The sequence below is a fragment of the Manis pentadactyla genome, chromosome 3 (genome assembly GCF_030020395.1).
Source record: "Manis pentadactyla isolate mManPen7 chromosome 3, mManPen7.hap1, whole genome shotgun sequence".
Taxonomy (NCBI): Eukaryota; Metazoa; Chordata; class Mammalia; order Pholidota; family Manidae; genus Manis; species Manis pentadactyla.
The window spans coordinates 199,291,678-199,300,617 of NC_080021.1; positions in this window are offsets into that span (position 1 = coordinate 199,291,678).

Here is an 8,940-nt window from a genome sequence, read left to right on the forward strand (position 1 = left end):
CCCTCCTTCTGCTGACCTTAGGCCTCATCTGTTCTTCTTTTTCCAATTTCGATAATTGTGACATTAGACCATTCATTTGGGATTGCTCTTCCTTTTTTAAATATGCTTGGATTGCTATATACTTTCCTCTTAAGACTGCTTTTGCTGTGTCCCACAGAAGTTGGGGCTTAGTGTTGTTGTTGTCATTTGTTTCCATATATTGCTGGATCTCCATTTTGATTTGGTCATTGATCCATTGATTATTTAGGAGCGTGTTGTTAAGCCTCCATGTGTTCGTGAGCCTCTTTGCTTTCTTTGTACAGTTTATTTCTAGTTTTATGCCTTTGTGGTCTGAAAAGTTGGTTGGTAGGATTTCAATCTTTTGGAATTTTCTGAGGCTCTTTTTGTGGCCTAGTATGTGGTCTATTCTGGAGAATGTTCCATGTGCACTTGAGAAGAATGTATATCCCGCTGCTTTTGGATGTAGAGTTCTATAGATGTCTATTAGGTCCATCTGCTCTACTGTGTTGTTCAGTGCTTCCGTGTCCTTACTTATTTTCTGCCCAGTGGATCTATCCTTTGGGGTGAGTGGTGTGTTGAAGTCTCCTAGAATGAATGCATTGCAGTCTATATCCCCCTTTAGTTCTGTTAGTATTTGTTTCACATATGCTGGTGCTCCTGTGTTGGGTGCATATATATTTAGAATGGTTATATCCTCTTGTTTGACTGAGCCCTTTATCATTATGTAGTGTCCTTCTTTATCTCTTGTTACTTTCTTTGTTTTGAAGTCTATTTTGTCTGATATTAGTACTGCAACCCCTGCTTTCTTCTCACTGTTGTTTGCTTGAAATATGTTTTTCCATCCCTTGACTTTTAGTCTGTACATGTCTTTGGGTTTGAGGTGAGTTTCTTGTAAGCAGCATATAGATGGGTCTTGCTTTTTTATCCATTCTGTTACTCTGTGTCTTTTGATTGGTGCATTCAACCCATTAACATTTAGGGTGACTATTGAAAGATATGTACTTATTGCCATTGCAGGCTTTAAATTCGTGGTTACCAAAGGTTCAAGGTTAGCCTCTTTAGTATCTTACTGCCTAACTTAGCTCGCTTCTTGAGCTGTTATATACACTGTCTGGAGATTCTTTTCTTCTCTCCCTTCTTGTTCCTCCTCCTCGATTCTTCATATGTTGGGTGTTTTGTGCTGTGCTCTTTCTAGGAGTGCTCCCATCTAGAGCAGTCCCTGTAAGATGTTCTGTAGAGGTGGTTTGTGGAAAGCAAATTCCCTCAGCTTTTGTTTGTCTGGGAATTGTTTAATCCCACCGACATATTTGAATGATAGTCGTGCTGGATACAGTATCCTTGGTTCAAGGCCCTTCTGTTTCATTGTATTAAATATATCATGCCATTCTCTTCTGGCCTGTAGGGTTTCTGTTGAGAAATCTGACGTTAGCCTGATGGGTTTCCCTTTATAGGTGACCTTTTTCTCTCTAGCTGCCTTTAACACTCTTTCCTTGTCCTTGATCTTTGCCATTTTAATTATTATGTGTCTTGGTGTTGCCCTTCTTGGATCCTTTCTGTTGGGGGTTCTGTGTATTTCCGTGGTCTGTTTGATTACTTCCTCCCCCAGTGTGGGGAAGTTTTCAGCAATTATTTCTTCTAAGATACTTTCCATCTCTTTGCCTCTCTCTTCTTCTTCTGGGACCCCTATAATACGGATATTGCTCCTTTTAGATTGGTCACACAGTTCTCTTAATATTGTTTCATTCCTGGAGATCCTTTTGTCTCTCTCTATGTCAGCTTCCATGCGTTCCTGTTCTCTGATTTCAATTCCATCAATGGCCTCTTGCATTCTATCCATTCTGCTTATAAACCCTTCCAGAGTTTGTTTCATTTCTGCGATCTCCTTTCTGGCATCTGTGATCTCTTTCCGGACTTCATCCCATTTTTCTTGCGTATTTCTCTGCATCTCTGTCAGCATGTTTATGATTCTTATTTTGAATTCTTTGTCAGGAAGACTGGTTAGGTCTGTCTCCTTCTCTGGTGTTGTCTCTGTGATCTTTGTCTGCCTGTAGCTTTGCCTTTTCATGGTGATAGAAATAGTCTGCAGAACTGGGACGAGTGACGGCTGGAAGGACTTCCTTTCTTGTTGGTTTGTGGCCCTCCTCTCCTGGGAGAACAGCGGCCTCTAGTGGCTTGTGCTGCGCAGCTGCGCGCAGACAGGGTTTCTGCTTCCTGCCCGGCTGCTATGGAGTTAATCTCCGCTGTTGCTGTGGGCGTGGCCTGGCTCGGGCAGCTACTCCAAAATGGTGGAGTCGCGTTGGAGCAGGAGCTGCTGGGAGGCTATTTATCTCTGTAAGGGGCCTCCCTGCTCCCTGCAGCCCAGGGGTTAGGGTGCCCAGAGATCCCGGATTCCCTACCTCTGGATTAAGTGGCCCGCCCTGCCCCTTTAAGACTTCCAAAAAGCACCCGCCAAAACAAAACAACGACCACAAAAAAAAACAAGAAAAAAAATTTTTTTTAATTAAAAAAAAAAAAATTTTTAATTAAAAAAAGAAAAGGTGGTCGTTCGTTTTTCTTTATTCTCCGGTGCCAGCCTCAGGCCTCTGCTCACCGGTCTTTCTGCCCTGTTTCCCTAATATTGGGGTCCCTGTCCCTTTAAGACTTCCAAAAAGCGCTCGCCAAAACAAAGCAGCAAAAAAGCAAAAAAAAAAAAAAAAAATGGTCGCGCGCTTTTCTTATGTCCTCTGTCGCCCAGCCTCCAGTGCCTGCTCACTGTTCTTGCTGCCCTGTTTTCCCAGTATCGAGGGCCCTGCACTCTGGCCCGGATGGCTGGGGCTGGGTGCTCGGCAGTCCTGGGCTCCGTCTCCCTCCCGCTCCGCCTGCTCTTCTCCCGCCGGGAGCTGGGGGGAGGGGCGCCCGGCTCCCGCGGGGCCGGGGCTTGTATCTTACCCCCTTCGCGAGGCGCTGGGTTCTCTCAGGTGCGGATGTGGTCTGGATATTGTCCTGTGTCCTCTGGTCTTTATTCTAGGAAGGGTTGTCTTTGTTATATTTTCATAGATATATGTTGTTTTGGGAGGAGATTTCCGCTGCTCTACTCACGCCGCCATCTTCCGCCCCGCCTCCTAAAGTTTGCTTTTTAATCGGTGGTTACTAGCTATAATATGGAGAGAAAAATTTTTAAAAGCTTGACTAGGACTGGTTGTGTGTAGCATAACCTATCAAAAAAAAGCCCCCAAATGTTAAAAGCCATTATCAACCTGATCTGAAGGTTTCAATGACATCAAAATGATCATCTGTTTACTCAAAAACTCCACAAAATTCTCCTTGTTTGTTCACTGGGTAATGTTGAAAGATTTCGTGAAAAACACTTGTTGGAAGAGTGTGCTCACTTGAAGTGAAACTAAGGACCCCTAAGCCTGATCCAGGTAGGTTGCTCTTGTGTAACAGTGACCGTCCCAGGGGCCTCCTGTGGTCTGAGTGCCAGTCAGAGACCGGCAGTGGCTTCTGGGCACAGTGAGCTCCGTAGCATCATGTTTGGTACCGGAGCACAGGAATGGTGGTGGTCCCAGGAGAAAGAGGGAATGGGGATGAGGGCATGGGAAGTTCTCAATTCTTGAAATGGGATTTTTAAAAATGTTCCAAAAAAAATCTACAAAGCTGGTGAAAAGACAGGCCACAAGCTGAAAAATATTTGCGACAGAAAATGAATAAAAAGCTAACATCCAGAATGGATAAAGAATACTGACAAATTAACTTTAAAAAAGATGAACAATCGATAGAAAAATAGAGGAAAAGACTTGAAAAGGTGCTTCCCAAGAAAGAAAATCCGAGTAGCCAGGGAGCCTATGAAAAATGCTCACCATCATTTGTAATCACAGAAATGCAAAATAAAACCAGGAAATACCATTCCATATCCACTCAATTGGATTTAATTTTTAAAAAACCTGATAATACTAAATATCAGCGAGTATGGGAGTAACAGGAACTCTCATTCCTATAAGAACCTGGTGAAACTGGTATTATCTGGTAAGAGCGAGCAAATGCAAACTCAATGTGTGGTCCGGGGGGCCAGCAGCGCTGGCATCGCCTGGAAGTTTGTTAGAAAGAACTTCAGAATCTCAGATCCCACTTCAGACCTGTTGAATGGAATCAGCCTTTAACAAGATCTCCAGGTGATTTCATATATGCATTCATGTTGAAGTGTGGCTCTATGACCCAGTGACTCCACTTCAAGCATATGCCTTAGAGAACCTCGTTCACTGGCAGCATTGTTTGTAAATAAAAACGGAGACTGACTCTAGCCCATTAACTGTGGAATGGACAAATAAATTATGGTGTAGCTGTAGATAATGGAATACTATACAGCCAGACACACACATGAACTATAGTAAAATGATACATAGTGACATGGATGGCATTCACAAGTATGAACATGAGTGCAAGAAGCAGCTCACAGAATAATACCTTTAGAATGATCCCATTTATTTTTGCACATGGGTTATGTATTCTTCTGTATTTCACAGTGGAACCCTTTAAGAAGTTGTGTTCATGGAAACAAGCTTGAAATTTCACATTTTATAAATAGGAAATTTTATAAATTTTTATAACATAAATATTTCTGTGGAAGATTTATGCTAATTATATATTTAACACTATCCCTAATAGTTTATATTTTATTTTTGTATTAAAATGATTTATGTTAGTTTTTCACTAAGCCACATATAGATGTTCCCAAATCCTTTCCATTTTAACCCAGTAGGCTGCCCAGATATTTTCTTTGTGTACCATGACCCAAAACATAGTGTAGCAGGGACTTAGTGGCCAATTACTTCAAAGGCCTCCAAGCTCCCAGCTTTCCCTTGCCGTGCCCTCTGTTGCTGTGCTCCAAATTCTGGCTGTCAGATTCCTTGTCTTTCCTGCCGTGCCCCTAAGCCCATGCTACTTCAGGAATGCTCTGGATGTTCTTTCTTTCCTTTAGGGTTTGATCAAACACCACCACCACAAAAGGTTTTCTGGCTTCCTAGACAGAGTAATTACTCTTTCCTTTCCAGAGCCTTTAATGAATCAGTCCCACTGCTGCCTCTCTTTGACGTTGTCAAGTTGGTCATATATTTAGTTGTTTAACATCTATTTCCTCTGTTAGACTATGAACAACTCCAGAGCAGTGTGCTATACTATAAATTATAGCATATCCGTGTAATGGAATATTTGTCTTCTTTTCACAACCTGTTCTATATCCTCTGGAGTTGTAAATCCTGTATTCACCTTCGTTATTATATGAATTTAGTAAGAAGTGGAAAGTGCTTACCACTATTTCTAGACTTATTTGTAATCTATTTTGGGGGCGGCAATCTTATGTGATGTTCAATCATACTGTCCTGTTGCTGAGACTTTTATAGAGCCTTTAGTTAACATGAACATTTTTAATGTCTTAAATAGCTAACCATGTATTCAAGTTATGGAGCATCTACTTTAAATAGTCCATAGCAAAGCAATCAAGCTTAGCAACTTGAAGTTTTGTTGAATGGAGTGGTAGGAAAGAGCTAAAAAAAAAATCTCATGAATGGGAAGAAAAGCCACGATGTTTATGCTCATCTCCTAAGATGCTTCTGAGATGAACCCAAATATCTATATCCTGCAACAATTTGGACTTCTTCCCACCTCATTCTAATAGACTATCAAACTAAAGGCTGTCCTGTCTCAACCCCCTGTTGACCACATTTATGGCCAGAAGGCCAAGCTTCAGCCAGTCACTCATTATCTCCTGGCCACACTGTCATCCCCTAAACCATTGGTTCTCAACCTTGGCTGCATATCTGATTATCTGGTGTCCAGGTAACACCCAAGACCAATTAAAACAAAATCTCTGGTGGTGGAACACCCTCATTTCACTATTGTTTTTTAAAAGCTCTCTTTGAAAAGCTTCCAATATGCTTCCAAGATTGAGAACCAAACTCTTAATCTGACCAAGTCCTGCCCCACCCTTACTCCCTCCAAGTCCCTCTCACAGTATGTGCTGGAATCTAGGTCAGGAGCCTTCTCTGTATCTTCAATGCGGTGTTGGAACATCACCTCTTTCCGTAACAGAAATCTCCTAAGGTTTCCCACTCCCTGACCTTTAACGTTCCACATACTCCAGAGTCAGGTGATTGGGATTTTTGCTTGCCCTCCAATGCCCCTTACTTGCAACTTCTCTTTTCTGCAAAACCTCATACTTGTTTGAAACTCATTCATGCTGTTACACCAACTTCTTACCCCTCCTTATTGCTGCCATCAGCTGCCAACCTGCTCATTCACAGAAGATGGATCACCTCAGACTCTTTATCCTTAGTCTTTTCTTTCTCAGTGACCCATCTAATACCTTGGTCACAGATCCTTGATCTGAATTCCAACCATCTTCCTCTACCCCATGGTCACCTTAATCTTCATTTTCCCTGGAAACTGCATTCCCTCTAAAATTTGTTCTTAAATCCCATTCTGCCCACCTTCTCCTACATTTTAGTTTATTTGCTGATCAATCCCACTGCTGCCTTTCTTTGACCTTGTCAAGACTGTTGATCCCCAGACTCCATCACTTTTTCTCCACTTCCACCAGTCAATTCCTGGCTTTGCTTTTCTACTTGTCCAGCCTTGATTTTTTTTTTTATATTGCATCAATATAATCAGTCCTTTGAAAATGCTGTCAAGTCCTTTGCATCCTCCCTCTATTGGATTCACCTACTAGGACCCAATGCTGCTTGCACTCCAACCTTCTTTGTCCACACTGAAGCAGCTAAGTATGGCTGGAAGCACAGAACAGGGCTTTAGAGTCCTAACAACCTTCTCGGGGTGCTCAGCCTTGCCCAGAAACCATACTCTACTGCTCCATTTTGAAGATTACTATTTCATACTTTCTCCTCCTACCTCCATCTTAGAAACTATCACATGAAAATCCAGCCTTCCTATCCCCAAACCCACAAAATTTTCATGCATCTTTATGCATGGGATAATTTGTGACCTCTCTATTGTGTTTCATTGATCTATGTGTCTGTTTTTATGCTAATGCCATAGAATTTTGATTACTGTACCTTTTGTGAGATAGTTTGAAATCAGGGTATGTGATACTTCGAGTTTTGGTTTTCTTCCCTCAAGATTGCTTTGGCTATCAATTCAGAGTCCTTTGTAGTTCCATACAAACCTTAGGATTGTTTCTTCTACATTTGTGCATAATGCCATTGGAATTTTGATAGGGATTATATTGCATCTGTAGACTGCTTTGGGTTGTATGGGCATTTTAACAATATTCTTCCCATCTATGAGTGTACACTATTTTTCTATTTACTTGTGTCTTCAGTTTCTTCTGGTTTTCAGTGTACAAGTCATTCACCTCTTTGGTCAAATTTACTCCTAGGTATTTTATTCTTTCTGATGCAATTATAAATGGAATTGTTGTAATTTTTTTCTTTCTGGTAGCTTGTGTTTGTGAGAGATAATTCATAAATATGCAAAATTTACATGTAGATTTATCTATAGAAATAATCTAACATGTCTTATGTCTTATATAAATGAACTCATACTGTTCTGTATTGTTAATATCATTGTGCAACTTGCCTTTTTTTAACTCAGTAACTTTTCTATTTCAATATTAATAGCTCCTTATTCTATAATCCCTAGAAAGGATTTATCATGTTGAATTAAATTGGCACTCCATCACTTTTTCTCCACTTCCACCAGTCAATTCCTGGCTTTGCTTTTCTACTTGTCCAGCCTTGATTTTTTTTTTATTTTTTATATTGGACAGTCATCTTTGGACATGTTTTTTTTCACACTGAAGTGATTTCCAGGTCACTCTTCACTTCTCATCAATCTGGCTTCCATCCCCATCTTTCCATAATAACTTTTTTTGTCATAATCACCATGTCCACTTTGTTTTCCTGTCAATTTTCTTAGCCTTTCAACATTTGATAGTTGACACACTTTCCTTTTTGAAATGCTTTCCTCTTTGATTTTGGGATGAAACCTTTATGGTTTTCCTCCTAAGTCTTGTTTGGTATTTCCTACTCTGCTTGGTCTCTAAGTAGTGGGAGTTGCTCAGGCTGTCTGGGGCTGTCTTCACTCTGGATTATCTTCCTGGGTGAGCTCATACATTCCTGTTTCCAAGAGCCGTTCTACATGACAATGTCTTCTAAATTCCTATCCCAGTCCAGACCTATCCTGTGAGTTCTAGACTAGTTACCCAAGAGCCTTCAGGACATCTTCATTTGAATGTACACTAGCAAAGGATCTTTTTAAATTTTAATTGAAGTATAGTTGATACATAATATTAGACTGGTTTCAAGTATACAACACAATGGTTCAACAGTTACACACATTATTAAATGCTCACCACGACTAGTGCAGTTACTGCCAACGTAGATGTTACAGAACCACTGGCAATATTCTCCATGCTGCACTTCCATCCCTGTGAACAGCTTATGTTATGATTGGGATTTTTGTGCCCCTTTACCTGCCCCTCTTCCCAACTGCTTTCCCATGGAAACCACTAGTCACTTCTCAGTGTCTGAGTCTACTGCTGTTTTGTTCATTTTGTTTTGCTTTGTTTTTAGTTCCACAAGTAAGTGAAATCTTATGGTATCTGTCGCTGTCCAGTTTACTTCACTTAGTATGATACCCAATGGTCCATCTATGTTGTTGCAAATGGCAGGAATTTCTTCTTTTTTATAGCTGGATAATCTGATGGACACTGGTTGCTTCTCATCTTGGCTATTGTAAATAATGTGGCCATAAACATAGGAGGGCATTTATCTTTTCAAATCAGGGGTTTTGTTTTCTTCAGATAGGCAAAGCATCTATCTTGACATGCGCAGAGGGATCCTGACCTGTTTCCTCCAATCCTAATCTTGCTCATTCCATAGCACCCCAACCACTCGGCTGCTCAGGTAAAAAACCTGGGCTTTACAAACCTACTCCCAAAGTCCCTGG